The sequence below is a fragment of the Dipodomys spectabilis genome, unplaced genomic scaffold (assembly GCF_019054845.1).
Source record: "Dipodomys spectabilis isolate Male_0828 unplaced genomic scaffold, ASM1905484v1 ptg000122l, whole genome shotgun sequence".
Taxonomy (NCBI): domain Eukaryota; kingdom Metazoa; phylum Chordata; class Mammalia; order Rodentia; family Heteromyidae; genus Dipodomys; species Dipodomys spectabilis.
In genome coordinates this window covers 1,216,609-1,236,350 of record NW_024870799.1, presented here as the reverse complement: position 1 = coordinate 1,236,350, position 19,742 = coordinate 1,216,609, and the positions used below count along the sequence as shown (strand labels likewise).

Genomic DNA, 19,742 nt, shown 5'->3' with positions numbered 1-19,742 from the left:
TGCTTTTTTTTTTTTTCTTGTGAAAATACTGTACAGAGGGGTTACAATTACATGGGCAAGATAATGAGTACATTTCTTATCAAGCACTGTAGCCTCCTCCTTTGTTTACTCTTCCCATCCTTTCCCATCCTCCCTCCCCTGCTCCTCTACCCAATCCTCATCCCCGCCCCCACCAAAGTTGTAAAGTTCGTTTTTCCATATAACGACTTGTACGTCTCATTGTTGGAATGTATACACTTGTACCCCTATTTAAACATTTCTTTTTTCCCTTCCCCTTCACAAATTTTACCAACCTCAAATACAGTGAAAGCAGGGGTTATACCATGGGAGAGGGACATACAAAGCAACAAAGAAATAATCTTATAAATGTGTTAGAAACAATCACCTGAAATAAAAAAAAAAACATTTGAATACATATATTAGGGTTCATTTCCCTAACATCAACTTATCTGACTTTTTGCATGACTCAGACATATACTAGCTATTGCAATTAAGGGAAACAATGGACCTAAGTTTCTTTGGGCCTGGCTAACTTCGCTTAATACAATTTTTTTCCATGGAAGACTTAAAATTTTCATATATCATTGCCGTCTTAAATGAAGTGAATGTACCTGGGTTTGCATACAGAAGTTTTGGGACAGCATTAAAATTTGAATCTTGAATGGGATTTGATTGAGAATTGTGGCAGGCTTTCATGATATGAGAAGAGAAAGGCCTTACTAATACTTTAATTTGCCACATTGCTACATTAGTTTATTCAAATCCACACATACATACAGATATACAAATATGTAGTATGAAGACGCAGTCAGTCTGCAAGAAAGTATTTTAATAGGAATTCTATAAAATATTTAGTCTGCTGAGATCTGATTGGAATTTATAGCAATATCTATTTGCTTCCCCCCCCTGGACAATTCGTTATCACTGGTGAGGATGTTGCCATTTGAATTTAGAATGCCCCAGAAAGACCTATGTGTTAAAGAAAAATGACTTTCCATTTCCTCCCAGACTGTGGAGAATACCTGCATAGTTCTTCTGGAGATTAAGTTCTTCAGAGTGAAACCTCTGAGAACATGCACACTCATCTACTTTCTTTTCTCTTTTAATCATTCTAGATCAAAAACATTTCTTTTTGACATACTCCTCACCTTGACATTGTCTTGTCACAGGCCACCAAAGCAATAAAACCAACTGAACATACACTGAAACCTTCAAACTTATAAATCTGAGTAAGCCTTTCTGCTTAATAAATGGACAATATCACTTATTATGATAGGTTATAAAGACATCACAGAAATCTAGTCTTTCTAACAATGTAGAGTATATAAAAATGCTTCATTATAAAATATCTAACTCCAAGTTATATTTTGTGTTTTTGTTTCTGTAGATCCTAGGGCTTAAACTCACAGCCTGACTGGTGCTTTTGTGTTCAAGGCCAGTGCTCTACATAAAATCTGAACTGGAACTCCATTTCTCCTGGTGGTTAATTGGAAATAAGAATCTCATGAACTTTCCTATACTGGCTGGCCTATTCATATTGCATACTTTATGTAATTCCAATTCTCAGCATTATATAGATGTTCCAACTACAATATAAAAAAAACTTAAAATGTACTAAAGATATTTGTAAAGTATAAAATGAGGAAAGAATTTTCATCCTTTACAAATCTATGCAAAATCTATGCTAAACTATTGATATTTTACTGGACCTTTCCTGCAACCAGTTTGATATAGTTTAATACTTGTCACACCAACTTTCTCTCTATATTCTACTGGATATATACTTTTTCATGCATGTTTGTATATGTATACATATATGTATCTATCTATATATGTTCGAATGTGCATCATCGGACTTGAAACTGCTTTCTTTTGCTGTTCAGCAATGAACCTTGTCGGCTCATTCTGTGACAATATCAGTGCTCATTCTCATTATTCCTTTATTTACCAAATCATCAGCCTTCTAAAATCAGCGTCATTTCTTGGGTAAGGTTACCAAACAGCCCAACCAATATTCACTCAGAGGGTTTTAATAAAGCAATTTTTAAGGAAGAATATAACATGAAGTGACAACTACAGAAATTCTGCAGAGACCTGACATCTTTCACATTTCTGTCTTCCTTCTCTTCTCATACTTCAGAAAGTATTGACTAACACTATAAATATACTGCAAATGTAAGTTAAGGATCAGTGCTTTTTTTTTCCCAACCTGCAGCCTTCTTTTCCATGATTTGACATAAACTTTTGGGAGATTTTTTGAATTGTGATGGGATTCCACCCAAAACAAAGCCATGTATAGCAAGAAAGTCAATGTTTTCAACTCAGAGTATTAAACAAAAGAGGGAGAAAATTAAGGTTAGCTATATATGTTAAGCACAAATATAGGCAATATCAAGATATCTTGAAATTGTATACTTTTACTGGATAAAGTGACTCAAGCCTGTAATAGTATCTACTTAGAAAACAGAGATTAGAGAATTTCAGTTCCAGGCAAGCCCAGACAAAAAAAAAAAAAAGAAGTTTCAGGAAACTCTAACCATTTGCTGGGTGCAATGTATTTTGATTGTGTTAGGATGACCACAGTCCAAGCAGGCCCAGGCATTGTGATGCTACCTCAAAATAAGCAATCAAATTACAATCTGCAGGTATGGCAGTAGTAGAGGTGCCAAAGTTGTGAAGTTCCTTTCATCGTTGCAATGGGTCTACCTGTATCCCTATTTAAACATCTTTCCCTTCCCCTCCACAAATTATGCCAACATCAAAAATATGTGCTTGTGTAAGAAATGCATGATTCTAAAATTTCATGAAAATTCTTTTGAACTTACTTTTTTGTGGAATTGTCTAGTTTAAGAAAATCAATTACACTTTCTATATAAAAAATGTTCTGTGCTTAATCCGGCAGCCCATACACTAACATCAGTATGATACAAAAAAGATTAGCATGGCCCATACACATGGATGACTTTCAAATTCGTGAAGCAGTCCATATTTTTACAACAACAAATGCTGAAGGGGATGGGGCCACAAGGGAACCCTACTGCATTCTTGGTGGGAGTGTAAACTTCTTCAACCACTTTGGAAAGAAGTATGGAGTTTCCTGAAACGACTCCACATAAAGCTCCCCTATGACCCAGCAATCCCACTTTTGTTCATTTACCCAAAGGATCACAAACAAGACCATACTAAAACTACCAGCACAAGTATGTTTATTGCAGCATTATTTACCATAGCTAAGATGTGGAACCAACCCAGATGCTCCTCAGTAGATGAATGGATCAAGAAAATGTGGTATTTATATATACAATTGCATTCTATACCTCCATCAGAAAGAATGACATTGCCCAATTTGTTAGGAAATGGAAAGATTTGGAAAAAAATTTATTAAGTGAAGTAAGCCAACTCCAAAGAAACATAGGTCCCATGGGTTCTCTTATTTTCAATAATATATAACAACAATGACATTGCTACAGAATATAAATATTTTTAAATGAAAAGGGTGTAGGTAATGACATTGTAAGTGATCTTTATACCCAATAAAGATTGGTTTAATTTCTAAAGAAATACCTGAATGAACATCATTCAGCTTCCACTGTTTATTATTCCTGGAGTAATTGCTTAAGGAGAACAAATCCACCTCAAAGTGCTCTACCACTGGGCCACCTTCCCAGCTCTGCATTACATTTTATGTGCTTAATACTTTCCTGAAATTATTCCTTTTGGATTAAATATCCCAACAAAACTATTTTTTATGATTTCTTATATGATTTATATAGATTTCTTATGCGATTCTTATATGATTTCTTAGAGATCCATAAACAAAACAGCTCAGAACAGAAAAAGAGTAGGTAAGAAGTCATAAAAAAAATACTATTATAGTGGTTTTAATGGCTAAGTGTAAATAATATGTAACAAAACTGTGGGAAGATTTATTTGCTCTTTTTGCTATTCTCTCCCCTTCTCTGTAGAAAGGTTCTCACTATGAAGTGCCAAATGGTCTGGACCTTTCAAGCCTTGTCTCAGTCACAGAAGTGATGGAATTAGGGACATGTGCTCCCATGGCTGGCTTTTAGGAAGTTCACAATAAAGTAATACCAATACACATAAAGAAATTTTTGTGAGTGATGTGTATTCACTTCTTCAATTGCCAAAATTAAATTCATATGTCAAAACATCAAATTACTTACATTATAATATATGTAGTTCAACCGGCATCACTAACACCTCCATAAATCAAATGCAAACTAAAAGCTCTACTTCAAAAACCAACATCTAAGGCAGTGTTGGAAATACAAGAAGTTGCACAACAAATCAAAAGGAGTGAGATCTTTAACACTGGCAATGAGCAGTGATAGCTGAATTTTTAACCAGGCTTGAAAAGTTCGGGTGTCAACTATGTGATTAGAGTTGCAGAGTTGACCTTGGTATCAAGATTGAAGGTAAAATTCAAAGGCATCTAAGATTGCTGCAGTATTGTGGCTCGATACAGTGTGACCCTGTCTGATAATGGTAAAGCACAGAGTAGAAGCTAAGTCAGTGAAATGTATAGGAAGGATTCTCCACTGAGAATAATTGCAGGGGGTGATCATCACTCTTGCGTTGAAAATGTATAGCCCATCATTCTACTTTAAGCTCTAGTGTTTTTTCTGAACTGAAGATAATTATAACATACCAATGTGCTGTGAGTGCTGAGCAGTGTAGGTGTATATTACGCTAATATATGTAAAAATCCTTACAGGTATGGAATGGCCTGACCCTGACACTTCATTCTGTGTTGTTGAGTTTCATGAACAAATGTTCATAGTTAGGCAATTCACAATCATCTAAGTCTGAATCAGGAAACTGAGATAAGACATTAGGCTCATCACTCCAGTGACATGGTCTGTGACTTATGAAATAAATAACATTATTTCATAATGTAAATGTGTTTCTAAAAAATTATGCAATACCAAATATACAAAAGGGGCAATTATCCATCTCTTGTATTATCAGAAGTTAAGATACTCCTGAATTGTACTTTTTTGCTAGAGGATCACAGTATGAGTGCTGATATTTGGTATCTTTCCAGGTGCTCCTATACGTTTGTCAATCTTCTTTGAGGAAGTGTTTTTCCATAGTTTTTTTTTTTTTGAGGTGTTCCGAATATCAGTACTGTCGCTAACCACAACCATGGGACAGAAAAGATGATGGGATACCTGGCCAAAGAACTGAGAAATCACAGGAAGTAATAGGAAAGAAGACACCAGAGGACCAAAAGCCTCATTGCCAGCTTCTGGATCCCTAAATCCTGCTTCACATGCTTTATATTCCTTCTACTACGGGGGTGGGGTGGGGGGGTAGGGGGGTTGTCAGTGGCTACAGGTATGTCCACAAACTAAGGCATTAATCTTGCTGGTGGTTACAACTATTGATATGAGATATTGTTTGTATACATAGTGATAATTGAATCCCTTATTGTTCAGGAGCAGAAGGGAGCAATAGTCATTACAACCATAACACAGACATGTATCTTGTCTACAAAGTCTTAATCTTTTAGTGTCCAACAGCTCTAAATTACATACTCTTGAGGTAATAACTCATATCCCTGTCTTCCCTTGACTGACCTTTCCAGAGTATAGCTCTCATCCTTTTGTCTGCTGTTTGAGATGGCTTCCCAATCTATCCCTTTCCAGGTCTAACAGCTTGAGTCTAGAATTCCTCACAAGTACTGTGACAGATGTATTATTTTGAAAAGGATATTTTTTTCATAGATAGGTTAAATTTTTATATTTTATTTTATTTCAAAAATATTATACAGAGTGGTTACAGTTACATGAGTAATGTACATTCCTTGCTGAATAGTGTTACCCACTCCATTGTTGTTCTCATATCCCTTCCCACCCTCCACACCTCCCGCTCACTCCAAAGTTGTAAAGTTCATTTCCAATATAGTGTCGTGTGAATATCATTGTTGCAATGGGTCAGTCTTTGTACATCTTTCGTCACTATATTTTTTCCCTTTCCTTCTCCAAATCAGGTAAATGTATATACAAGATGGAAGGTACCAGAATCAAGACAGAGATTTCCAGGGATAAACCAATGGAAAAAGGCAAATGAAATAAAAATAAGACCTAGATACACTATTTTACCTACATCAAGGTTGAGATCTGAAAAAAGACTTGTTGTTTCTATGGCTTAGAGTTCATTTCAATTAACATCATTTTGTAAGGTCAAATGTACATAGCTCTGGAACCAGCAATCCCATTCCTGGGCACTTGTGGAAATGATCTCAATCTAAACCACACAAAATTTACAACTATGTTTTTTACAGCATTATTGCTATAGCTAAGATATGGAACCAATCAAGATGCCCCTCAATAGATGACAGGATCAAGAAAATGTGATATATATACACAATGGAATTTTATGCTTCTATCACAAAGAATGACACAACTCCTTTCTTAAGAAAATGGAAAGACTTGGAAAACAATTATATTATGTGAAGGAAGCCAGATTCAAAGAAACATAGGTTCCATGGTTTCCCTCATTTTTATTAATTAATATATGCTTAGGATAGTCCTGGTAGACATGTTCACTTTTAAACTCTTGAAATATTCCCTTTTTTCTCTCCCTCTTTCTCTCTCATTCCATTTGTTCTAAGTCCTGTGATGATCTTGTTGATTTTCTCCCATTACATTCATCATTGCATCTTGCGAACTACTGGTATGCACTACTGTACTTCTGTCCATTCTCCTTGTGCTTCGGCTTGTACCCCTCTCACAGTGGAGGGCCAGAGATTGGGGATATTCTCTTCACTCTTGAACTCAGACATCTATCTTTACTTTCTAACAATACATTCATTGAATTCTTTCTGTAAATTCTAATGCTTTGAAAATGATTACTGCATTTTCATGGCTTTGTTATTTGGCATCAGGGAAGTACATAAATCAATAACTGTAACTTAGGTAAAAGAAGACTGCAATCATGCCTCCGTAGGTGTTGTTCATTGGATAATGTTTACTTCAAGGTCTGCCTGCCTGCATCCTTTTCACTGTTTATTTATCAATGTAGCCTTTTCTTCTGGAAAGTATGTATTGGCCTAGTGAAGATCAATTCCTACTCTAATTAGTCATTAATTTTATTCCAACATCATTTCACAGCTCCTTCTGAGTTTCTTCAGGGTCTGTATAGTAGTGTTTCACATTCTTAGAAGTTTTAACATCGATGCATCCAATGATAAAGACACATTGCTTAAGTCACCATTTTGATGACTGAAAAGAAACCATGCTGCAACCTCACTATATAGTAATTTTCTGGTTTTAAATTCTTTAGAATTTAAAATTAAATTTTAAATTCTTTAGAATTGATGGTGGAGAACGAACATTGTGCCTGCAATTTGATCTTTTCCTAATTATTTTTAGTATCCTTTCCAATATTGTATAAAGTTAAAACATTACTACTTACCTTTAGGATTTCTAAAATGGTCAAATTATACATTCTATTCATTCACAATTTTAACACAATAGTGTCCATTATGACCAAGTGAGAAATTTTAAACTTTTTATTTGTGGTCCGTAATGGTGGTGATAGGGAATCAAGTCCAATGCTTCATGTGTCTTAGTCTCCTGTGTGCCTCTGAGCCTGAGGTGACCTGTGGTTTTATTTTCACTCAACTGGAATAACGAAAAATTTCACTAGGAAGGAATTATTACTTGGTTACTTTCTCCAGTATCTCTCGCATATATAAAAGTAATATAATTCTACACTGACAGAAAATGGTGTTCCTATATTGTATTTATTAATAGTAAATTTTTATGTTTTGTAGCCCCAATCTTCACTAAGGTTTGCCACTTTCCTATCACTGCTTCCCATAAAACTTGACTAGATCCACTAGAAACACAAGTCCAGTCAGCCTCTTTCTTAAAAAGCCCAACCTTAAATAACCTACCCCCTGGTAGCCCTGCTATAAACTTTCAAAGGCCTGACTGAAACCAGACTCCTTCCTGAAAGCCCTCCTCTGCCATAGGGAAATCCCTCTTCCACTCCTCCCCTTCCCGGAATCCCTGCTCTGCACCACCAGAAACCAGGCCACATCCAAGAACTCCACCTACATTGGGCTCCTCCCTCGAATCCCCACCTCATCCATCAGATACCCTGCTGCAACTACTGCCCCTAACTACTCTAGTACTGCATAGTCTTATTGCTCCCATATCCTAGTACCTGCAAGCTCCTCCCTTTCCTTTCAACCCCACCCCCAATCATCCTTCTCCCTCAAGCCCCTCCTGGTTTGATCAGAAACTCCTCCCATAACTAGCCTACTTCTAAGTGGCCTAACCTCACAAACACAGCCCTGAACCTACCTCTTCCTACAAAGCCCATCATGCTACACCAAAAAACCTCCACCTGCCTATAACTGTCCTTGAAACCGCACCTTGGTAGGCCAGAAGGTTCTCACATAGCCCATCTCCTGCCTGGAAAGCCAGCCCTGCTCCACCACAAACCTCTCCACCTCCCACATCTACTCTCTCAATGCCCTGCCTTGCTCCCACCCCCTATTGGCTCCTTCCTCAGATCCACACACTACACCACCAGATACCATGCCCATAATTATCCCACACCATTGTAGCCCTTCCATTCCTTCTCAAAGCCCTCCTCCAACTAGCCACATGTCTCCAAGCTCTGTCCTGCTCCAGATAAACCCCACTAGAAAACCCCCACTACACTATCCAATCTCTCGACACCCACATTTCTCCACTGGAAACCACTGCACCAGTTGGCCTCCCTCTGGAAGTCTCAGCAGGCTGAACTGTAAATCCTTGTCCCTCCATAGTCCCTTTTTGAAGGTTTCTTTGCCCTACTGAAAACCCTGTCCAAAGTCCATGTCCTGCCTTGCAACACTGAAATCCCCACCCAACCTGATTTTTCTTTTAGAAGTGGTAACTGGCTACCCAAGAAACCCCATCCGAACTAGTCTAGTGCACTGCTCTCACAAAGCTCTGGTCCTGAAAAACTCCTCCATACATTGTGACTACATCCTGCTCTGCAAGAAACCCCACCTCCACCCTAACACACTTCCCTAAGGCCTGCCATTCTCCACCAGAAACCCTGCCCCTTACTAGCCCACGTCTTCCTGGTACCACCGGACCCTCTCAAAACCAAACTTGAAAAGCCTCTCTCTCATAGCTCTGTATTCCTACACCAGAATCCCCACCTTCTGACAGCCTCTTGCCTCCATTCCCTTCCCTGCCTTATGGGAAACCTCACCCTACATATCCCACAAGGGGTCACAGTGGCTTTACCAGCACCCCTCCTCTAAGTAATCTCCTCCTTTGTAGCCTTGTTCTTCCTTCTCAAAGCTCTGTCCCAAACAGCCTCCTCCCCAGTGACCCCATCTTCTTCCACTGAAAACCTGCCCACCTGCCAGGTTCCATGTTCAATCCCGCCTACTCCACAAGAGTCCCCGCCCCTAACAAGTCTAGTCCTTCCTGTCCCCTCCCTGCTGTCTCAAAGCCCTACACAGACTGGGCTTCACCCTCAAAGCCCCCCCCCCTGCTCCACCACAGAGACTGTGCCAATACCAACTCCTCCCTTGAATCACACAGGGCTCCACCAGAAACCCCACCCCAGCTCACCCATGATGGTCCCATCTAGTAACTTTTATTACAAATGCGATTTTATACTGGCCATAGAATTCATACTAATCAATATGATAAGAAAGCAGTATGGCAAAAAGGCAACAAAAATTAAATAGCTATTGGATACTTTAGTCTAGTTTGAGGTTCTGTTACCAGGTAGATACACATTGTGTGAAAATGTCTGAAGGTGATTCCTCTTATTGGAAAGCATTCTTTGAAGTATCAGTGATCATGAGTGATCATTTTATTTCTAGAAAATTTGTGCACATTTGTGCCATTAACTTCAGAAAATATTCTTTATTTTAAATCCTGTGGTTTTGTTGAGGAAAGAGTATTAATGTGTAAAGAGATGTTTTTCAACTCATCTCTCTAATGAATAATTTTGCAGTTGCCTACCTTACTATGTACAAGAGTATTTAGTAACAGAAATTCTCTACCAGAATCCACTTTGAATTTCCTCCTTCCACTAAAGTGCCCTTTGGAAAACACTGAAGTGAGATTACACAGGTAAAATGCCAGAAATAAAAACGTGTTTGAGATCATAACAAAATTATGATGAAGACCCCATCCAATGTGCTTTTAATTTTCTAACAAAAGGAACTTAAGCCTATTTAACTGCAGACTTTCTGAAGACTAGAAGAAAAAAATATAAGAAATGCCCTATCATACCATGGTTCTGAAAAAAAAAAAACAAAAATAAGGAAAGACAACATAATGAGACAGAAAGGAATGAGGAACTTGTACATGTGATATAGAGTGTAAAAAATACACTGAATCAGGTAAAACTAATTTTGGTCATGATGTCTGGTTGTTCAATATATTTCATTGTAAATATTGCTCTTTATTTAGCTGTTACTTAATAGAGGTCTCAGCAGGGATCTTCTCAGGTAATTGTGTAGATGGTCAATTTCATCATTGCAAGATCATCAGGATGAAAAACTCCATACACCTTAAGACACACCTGCAACAGCACTAGGCATACACTTCTATTGGTCCAACACTGTAAGACAGACCTGTGTTTTACCAAAGCTTTGTATGTGGTATGCTATGTTTTATTCAGGCTGAAGAGCCAAAGTAAGTTCAATTTGAGATTAACCCCACCATCTTGTGCTAGTCTGCCCTCAGAGTAACCCCAAGAGAGAGAAAAAAAAAAAAACATAGGTTGTCACCAACCCTGCTGTTGCCCAAGTGTTTCAGGAACAGAAAATCCCAATAGTTCAGAGAAAGGTCAGTGAGGTTAGAGTGGACTCAAACCAATCATGTAACTGCTTGTGTGGAAATTCCCTAAACTTGTATGCTCAATACTATAAAAGCTGTGCTGATTTTGTGCTCGGGGACTCTTTGTGTCACTGGTTACCCAGTGTGCAGAGGACCAAGCTTGAGCTTGCAAATAAACGACTCTTTTGCTGTTCGCATTGGTTGTGGTCTCTGGTGGTGTTTCGGGGGTCCCAAGTCCATAAAACATTTCTGGGGGCTTGTTTGGAATCTGCCTCATAAGACCCTCCAGATGCCCCAAAAAACCCAGCTGTCAAGTCTAGGCATTGCTGTTCTGTATATTTGGTTGCCTGCAGGTTCTGTATCTGTAATTCTGGTTTCCCACCAGGTCTGTATTATGGTTGGCAAGGAATCTTGGCAGACGTGTTATAAGACTGCCAAAGTGGTCTATTAGGAGATATCCCCAGACACCTTTGGATAGATTGCTGTTTAGTACAGACATTTTTTGGGAAATTTTCCATCTGTAGTCTGGCACTTCATGCAGATATTTTTTGGGAAGTTTTCCATCTGTACTGGGAAGTATTCCATTTTTTGGGAAACCCTTTCTGTAGTCTGGCACTTTCTGGTTGGCAATTTACAATGCTACAGCATGCCTTTTTAAGTTGTGTCTGTGTGTTGAGTGTTCTGTTTGTCATTTGGTGTTTATCTTACCCTTAAGCCTTGACCCAGGGGGTACTGAGAATGGGGGAGAATCTACCACTCTGAAGGGATGGCTGCTAAGGACTTATTTCCCTTGCCCCAACATGACTGGGACTTCTCTTCCACATTTTAAGGCCCTTGGTCAACAAATGTTAGTGAGATGTCACCCCATTCACTGAGACCTGAGTGTTCTCTGTTCTATATTTCCTGAGATAGGGAAGTTCTGGGTGAGAGTGGCAGGCTCATTCAGCAGACTCGATTCAGCTTGCTGAGTGAGAACAGCACAGAGTTCTGGTAGGGGTAAACTCAGCCTTTGGTTGTTGTGTTGTCTAGTTCTGTTTTAGAATTGGTACTAGTTTTTTTTTTGTTCTTTAGAGGGGGGGATCCAGTTGTGGGGCCTGAACTCTGGGCCTGAGTGCTGTCCCTCAACTCTTCAGTTCAAGGCTAGCACTCTACCACTTGAGCCACAGCTCCACTTCCAGCTTTTTTCTCTTTGCTTATGTGGTGCTGAGGAATCGAACCCAGGGCCTCATGCATGCAAGGCATGTGCTCTACCACCGAGCCTCATTCCCAGCCCCTTGGTACTACTTTTCAATGTGGGTTTTTTTGTTTTGTGTTTTTGAAATTTATTTGAACATCTCTGGGGAAATAAAATTCCAGTCTCCAGCTGGGCTCAGTCACAGAGAAGGCTGTGTGCCTGGTTTTGACTTTTCAGCTAGTCCCGACAATGTAAAGTGCTCTTGTCTAAAATTGGATAAAAATCAAGCCAGTTTAATTTCAGGTGACACCCCCTCCCCAGAGTTCCTCCAACAAACGGGATTCAAAAGACCAGTTGGTGAAATGCTTTGCTAAACAAGCAAGCCCTGGGAAAATGAAGCTCAACAAAGTTACTTCGCTTAAAAGAAATATTGTCTTAAATTTTTGTTTGAAAACTTTAGAAAATGTACATACAACTGATTTTTATTTTCTGCGTACTTAAATAATTGAGGTTTGAGTTGGGAAGGTGGCTCAGTGGTAGAGCACTTGCCTTACAAGCCTGAGGCCCTGGGTTCGATTCCTCAGCACCACATAAGCAAAAGAAAAAAGCCGGAAGTAAAACTGTGGCTCAAGTGGTAGAGTGCTAGCCTTGAGCTAAAGAGCTGAGGGACAGCGCCCAAGCCCAAAGTTCAGGTCCGACGAATGGACCCTCCCCCCAAAAAATCTGTGTTTGCTTTGTGTTTGTGAACACGTTTATGATAGAAATTGTCAGCATGCTGTAACAATTGAGTGAGTTTAAGTTTAAAATTCAAAAGGTTATGAGGTTTGGATATTACCAGGAAAATTTTATAGAGTTTTCACATTGTTTTAAATGGTTTTTTAAGGATTGTTTAACTTGAAAAGTTGAAAATCTGTTATTTTAGAATGCATAAGGCTGTTTACATTGTAACCATGATATCTGGCTTAACAAAAAGGAGAAACTTAGAAGCCAACAGAATACCTATCCTTAGGAGTGAAGGGTAAACAGGCGGACGTGCAGTTCAGCTGGTCATGCATGGTGGAACAGGACTTGGGAAGAGTCCACGCATGGTGAAAGAGAGCAAGCTGGCACAAACGCAGTTCATCTAACCCTAAAGAGTCAGAATGGGTGCATAACCATTCCACAGGAAGGACCAAGTGACCCATCTTTATTCTGTCCCTTTTCCCTGCAGATAGACACTGGAAACATGATGGTAAAAATGAGTGATGTGATGATCTGATTAGTATAGCTCAAACTGATCCTTGGATGTGTTAAAATTAAAATTGAGAAGGCCTTAAAAAGAGGGTTAAAAAGTTTATTTGTATGTGATTTGCTCTCAATGATATTCTGCCATTGGATATGTTTTTTTTAAGGCATAAAGTCTAGCTTTTTGGTACAATGATGGCGATTGTAATTTTTGCATTAAGAAAAAATTGTTATTTGAGTTTAAAAGTTTTAATGTGTATCTGTTTTAAAACAAGCAGCCAAGAGGAAATGAGTGACACCTAGCCTCAAGAGTTCAAGGGATTTTTCAAAATGCAACTAAAAACTAAAGTATAGAATATTAAAACAGATTAATAGGAGGCTTACAAATTAGGAATGGATGTCTGTATATAAAGTTTAAAAGTAAAATTGTTCTAAAAATTTGCCTCAAAGTGCAAAAATGAAAAATTAGGATTACCAAAATAATTGCTTAATTCCTATTTCAGTTTGCTCTCATAGGTTTTTTTTTTTTTGTAAGAGTTCCCAGCCGGCCCCCCAAAAAAGAGTGAGGATTCTTGTAAGTTTGTCAGAAGTAACTTTGGCTCTTAATTAGATTCAGGTAAGAACGTGCTTAAAAGTTACTTCTACGTTGACCACCTTGTTGCTTTAAATTGGAGGAAAGTGGCCTTTTATGAGACTCATTGATCTGCAAATTGGTTGGAAGCCAGCCTGGGCAGAAAAAGGTCCATGTGAGAATGTCACCACTACCCAGCTAGCAGAAGGCTGAAAGAGCAAGCAGAGTTGCTTTAGGATTCAAACTGGCAGAGTGCTAGCCTTGAGCTGTAGAGCTGAGGAACAGCCCTCAGGCCCCAAGTTCAAGTCCAGCAACCAGCTAATAGAAATGCCAATGAGGCATTTTTCTCAGTGTAGAGAAGACATTCCTGGTATGAAAGCAATGGAGGAGCATCCAGAGACCATAAGCCACTGCTTGGATGGCAGAAATAATGTCAGATCCTAGAGTCATTTGTGTGTGGCCCTTCAACAATTGGTCAGAGCCAGGAGGTTATGGGAAAATAGTTTGTAAGCATGCCTAATATCTTTGACTATCTACCTTGTAAGGGACAGGAACTTAGTCATCTGTGATAGTACTAAAAAGCTAAGGTTGTAAAATGGGGAGGATAGTTTAGATCCCAACCCCTGTATGTGCCAAAAGCTCTAATTGGCAGTAACTTTTGAGCTGACACCAGCTACATGAAATTCATGTGCTCAGGAAAAATGTTTGTAAACCTGAGAGTGTGTTTCTATTGATATCTGTATGAAGGCTTGCATAGATAACTCAGGCATTGTTAGGATTACTAGAGATCACATTCCTAAGCCATCCAGAAAGATCCTTTTGCAAACCAGAAGGCTAAATAAGCAACACTGCTCTAGCCAGGAAAAAGGTCTGTGCATTTGTCAAAAGTTAAAATGTTGTTTTTAATGACTTCTAACCCTGGTATACTCTGTGTAAAAAAGGCTAAGATTATAGGTTCGTGGCTAGGTAGGATCAACACCCCTAAGTCAGCTTGAAGAAGTGACAGAAGATGAATCTTTGTCCTTCATCCGCTTTTAAGAACAAGACACCAGAGTCACATTTTTTAAAATGTGGCAAAATAGACAGAAGGAAAGGCATGGGAAATAATAGTACAGGTCTGAGCCCTCTATATCTGCCTAGAAAATCCTAGCCTTATTAAAAGAACTATTTGTTTAAAAAGTTGTCATCTTGGTAAATTGTCCTGGGCTATTTTCTTAAAAACCAGTGGGGTCACAGCCTGCCAAGCCTATGCAATGTATCCTTAACCAGTCTGTGTAGGAATGTGCAGCCCAGCACGTGGTGTGACAATCCCTTGGAGCCACTGAGAGACCCTGCTGCTGCTGCTTCTGCACACCCTAATGGGTAAAGTTCAAGGACAGCCTGACAGTCACCGGAAGGAAATCTACACCATCATCCAGACCACCTCCACTATGGTAAAAGTAGACAGAACTCTTGCCTGATTCCATCACCTGAGACGCCTTCCAGGTTGAAAGCTGCTAAAACTAAGATCTTTTGGGACATTCTTTTGGTGATATCCAGTATCCTTCTCTACTCCCACAGTGGATATTGAGGGCAAGGATATCACTGGTTTGCCTTAGGCACTTCAGGGTCACAGCTTAGTTTGGCTCTGATATGGTAATAACCTGCTTCCTCCTGGGTGAGTTTTAAAGATAAAGGAGAGATTTTTTTTTTAAATCAATGGAGGTAGTAAGAGAAATGGGACCCAGCCCTAATCTTAGCCTTAAAATCTAGCAAGCTTTTCATCCCACTGGTACCTTGAGGCTTTCTGAGATAACTTGGTTTCCACAAGTCAAAGGGAAAATGAGCAGTTTTAAACTCTAGCCACAAAGAAGCTCAAGGAATTGTAAAGAAGAGGAGGGTAGTAAAGAAAGCCTTAGGAAAGGAATTGGGGAAAAATTGGTATCCTCTAGATAAGAAATGATTTAAAAAATGATTTAAAAAGTAAGGATTGTCTTAAAATGTTTGTAAAGAAGACAAACCTCAGAAAGTTTAAGTATGTAGCAAATGGTAGAGTATGTCTTAAAATTGGAGCTTACAAGTACAGCTGGTATAAAATTGTTAGTTGTGATATACGGAGTCAGGCTTGCTGGAAGAAAATGTAAGGACCTTTGGTACTGTTAATTTTGTTACTCACAGTCAGACCATGTAGACTGATATCCTTTGTAAAAGAGAAGATCAGTCCATCTATTAGTTCTGAAATCCCAACACCAAACTGTAAACATAGAGGACTGTGCCAAATAGCGTTCCATGATTGGTTCCCGATGCTGTAGAAGAAGAGGGAATGAAGAGCCACAGTAACTCCAATTTGAGATTAACCGCACCATCTTGTACTAGGCTGCCCTCAGAGTAACCCCGAGAGAGAGAGAGAGAGAGAGAGAGAGAGAGAGAGAGAGAGAGAGAGAGAGAGAGAGAGAGAGAGAGAGAGAGAGAGAGAGAACACAGGTTGCCATCAAGCCTTTCCACCCTTAAGAAAACAGAACAGTTGCTCAAGTGTTCCAGGAACAGAATATACCAATAGTTGAGAAAAAGGGAACTGCGGTTAAGGTGGACTCAAACCAATTATATAATTGCTTGTGTGGAAATTCCCTAAACTTGTTTGTTCAATACTATAAAAGCTATGCTGATTTTGTGCTTGGGGACTCTTACCATCACTGAGTTACTGAGTGCACGGAGGACTAAGCTTGAGCTTGCAAATAAACAACTCTTTTGCTGTTCGTATTGGTCATGGTCTCTGGTGGTTTTTCAGGCGTCCCAAATCCGTACAGCACGGCTTGATACAAAATGTCTCTGCCCAGAGAATTAAATGATTGCATTTATAGCTAAAAAGATTTAGTGTCATTATTAACATCTAACACATGCTCAGGTTTTTATTTAAACCTCTCTTTCTCCTTTCTTTCTTTCTTTCTTTCTTTCTTTCTTTCTTTCTTTCTTTCTTTCTTTCTTTCTTTCTTTCTTTCTTTCTTTCTTTCTTTCTTTCTTTCTTTCTTTCTTTCTTTCTTTCTTTCTTTCTTTCTTTCTTTCTTTCTTTCTTTCTTTCTTTCTTTCTTTTCTTTCTTTCTTTTCTTTCTTTCTTTCTTTCCTTCCTTCTTTCTTTCTTTCCATTCCTTCTTTCCTTCCCTCCTTCCTTCCATCCTGCCTGTCTTTCTTCCTGCCTGTCTTCCTTCCTTCCTTCCTTTTTTCCTTCCTTCCTTCCTTCCTTCCTTCCTTCCTTCCTTCCTTCCTTCCTTCCTTCCTTCCTTCCCTCCCTTCTGTCCTCGGCCTTCTCTACTTTCTTTTCTTTCTTCCCTTTTCTTTCCTCTTTTAGGAAATGAGTAGGAATTTAGATTTTTTTTTTTTTTTTTTTGCTGAACATGTATTCTACCATTAGAAAAATCCTTTTTAAATTCAGTCACTTTGCTTATAGGTTATCAATTTTCCTGAGGGCTTAACAGAGGCTAAGTTCCTCACCTCTGTCTGCCAAGTAGCTGGGATCACAAATGCATTCCAACATGCCAGGCTTTAGGATGATATGAGAATATTATTACTTTCCTTGCACACTGGTTCTAAACTCTGATCCTCTCAAATTCTACCCCTTTAGTTAGTGAGCTCCAATAGCTTGTCCTCAGTGTAGATTGTCTAAATGAATGACTGAAGGCAATTTCACTTTAATCTCTTTTATTTTTTGCCAGTCCAAGGCCTATTATAATTTTATTTCTAGACCATTTTTGTGTATATGTATACATAAGCTTTAAAATGTTGCTTTTCCCCCTTGTTTATCCTTTTTTATTTTTCTTGTTCATAGGGCTTGAAACTTGGGCCTGGGCGCTGTCCCTAAGCCTTTAGATCAAGGCTAGCACTTTACCACTTGAGCCACAGTGCCACTTCGTTTTCTGGTGGTTAATTGGAGGTAACAGTGTCATGGATTTCCTGCCAGGGCTAGCTTTGTACTACCATCCTCAGATCTCAGCTCCTGAGTAGCTAGGATTACAGGCATCAGCCACTGGCTCCCAGCTAAAATGTTACTTATTTTAAGTTCTGTGATTTAGTTGAGGGAGTAGCATGAGTCTGTAGAAAGGTAACTTTCAAATAATCTCTAAATAATTTCAGAGTTTCATTTTCATAATATTTATTGCAGTGATGCTTGGTAAGAAATGTACGCATTATCCTGCCCAAGTAACAGTAACTCCTCTGTACAGTATGTTCACAAATAAAATTAAATTAAATTAAAAAAAATATTTATTGCAGTGATTAATAACAGAAGCTCCCAAAGTAACAGAATGATCTTTCATTTCCCCCTTCCCATAGGCATTATTGGAAGAAAATGAGTGAGATCTAAGTCTAAGAAAATATGTACTTGAAATTATAAAAAATTATTTTGATGACACATAAAGAGCCATATTACACAACCTGCTTTTCATTTTTTAAAGAAAGGAATGTCATACAGGTATATTTATTGGCAGGTTTTTTCATCTGAAAAACAAAGAAAAAAATATCATAAAAAAGCTGAAGGGAATCAGCAGCCACATAAGTGTGATTGGAGAGTTTAAGACATGAATTTATTCAGGTAAAATAATTATTTGGGAAAGGTATCTGTTCACTTAATTTATTCATCGTTAATTTTATTTTATTTACGTATCACTTAATATATAAACACATACATGTGTGTATATATGTGTGTGTGGGTGTGTGTATATATATATATATATATATATATATATATCAGCAGTATCTGTCCAGTGGACTCTATGTTTAGGTAATTTCATGTCAAGTTCCTCAAAAGGATGGACTTCCATAAACCTTAACAACCCTGCAACACCACTGCACATGCAAACTTAAGGGTTCACCATTGTAAGCTAGACCTGTGTTTTACCAAAGCTTTGTATATAGTGTCTTATTTTTTCATGTAGGCTTGACACAAAATGTGTTTGCCCCTAGAAATAAATGATGGCATTATAACTACAATAATTTAGTGTAAATCTTTACATTGAACACATGCTCAACATGAGTTGTTCATTCTTTCTTTTTCTTATTTTAATTTTAGAAGTTGATTTGTCTTTTGATGTTGTGTTTGCCAGACAGGTACTCCACCACTGGAGTCACTCCACCAATTCTTTCTTGTTTAAGTTACTTTACTCATAGAGTAGCAAGTTTTGCACCCAGCCTAAAAAGCAGGGATCATGATTGCATTCCAATATCCCTACCTAGTAGGTTGATATGGGTGATACTTTCCTTCCTAGACTGATTCAGAACTGTGATCCTCTCAAATTCTACCACTTTAGTTAATAGTGTGTGATCCAGTTCTGCCTACCTCTAGAAGATATGACAGAAATAAATGATTACAAGTAATTTGAGTTAAGCATTGGCTAATATAAATGATTTGATATTAAAATGTAGGGTAAGTTTATAAGTATAATCACAGTAGTCATATTTTGCTAAGTAAATTTTGTTTCACATTAAGAACACATCTTAACCAGAAATAAGGACTTATTTTGTTGTCTGTCAACTTGTATGTCATTTGGAAAACCTCATGTCTTCCATGTGTGATAAAGGACTTTGGATGATCTGATGTGCTGGCTCACAACTATGATCATGGTTAGCAATCAGAAATAAATAGATCACAATTTGAACATAGCCTAACCAAAAATTTAGGAAGTCCCAATCTCAACAAACTAGTGGATCATGTTGAATCATGCATTAATCTCAGCATCACAAGAGGCTAATTTCTGCCCAATACCTGTGTCACTTAAGTAACTAGCTCACTTGGAGGCAGTCACCTCTTCTGATGCAGAAACTGGGCTGAGATTCAGCCAAGAGAAGGGAGGAGACTGCCCCATCTTCCCAGGGTGGAGCTCACAGAATGCAGTGAAAACGTGCTTGCTTTCCTCCTCCAAATAGCTTGAGATGCCATGCTGCTGAGTGTTCATTATTTGATTCCAATGATCTG

General features: G+C 38.4%; 1 non-coding gene across 1 annotated transcript; it reads left to right on the top strand.

Annotated features, from left to right (window-relative positions):
- The first annotated feature begins 2,886 nt into the window (after positions 1 to 2,886).
- Positions 2,887 to 2,993, top strand: LOC122115632. Its single transcript, XR_006148821.1, has one exon. It is a non-coding gene; the product is annotated as a U6 spliceosomal RNA (small nuclear RNA).
- The last annotated feature ends 16,749 nt before the right edge of the window (positions 2,994 to 19,742 follow it).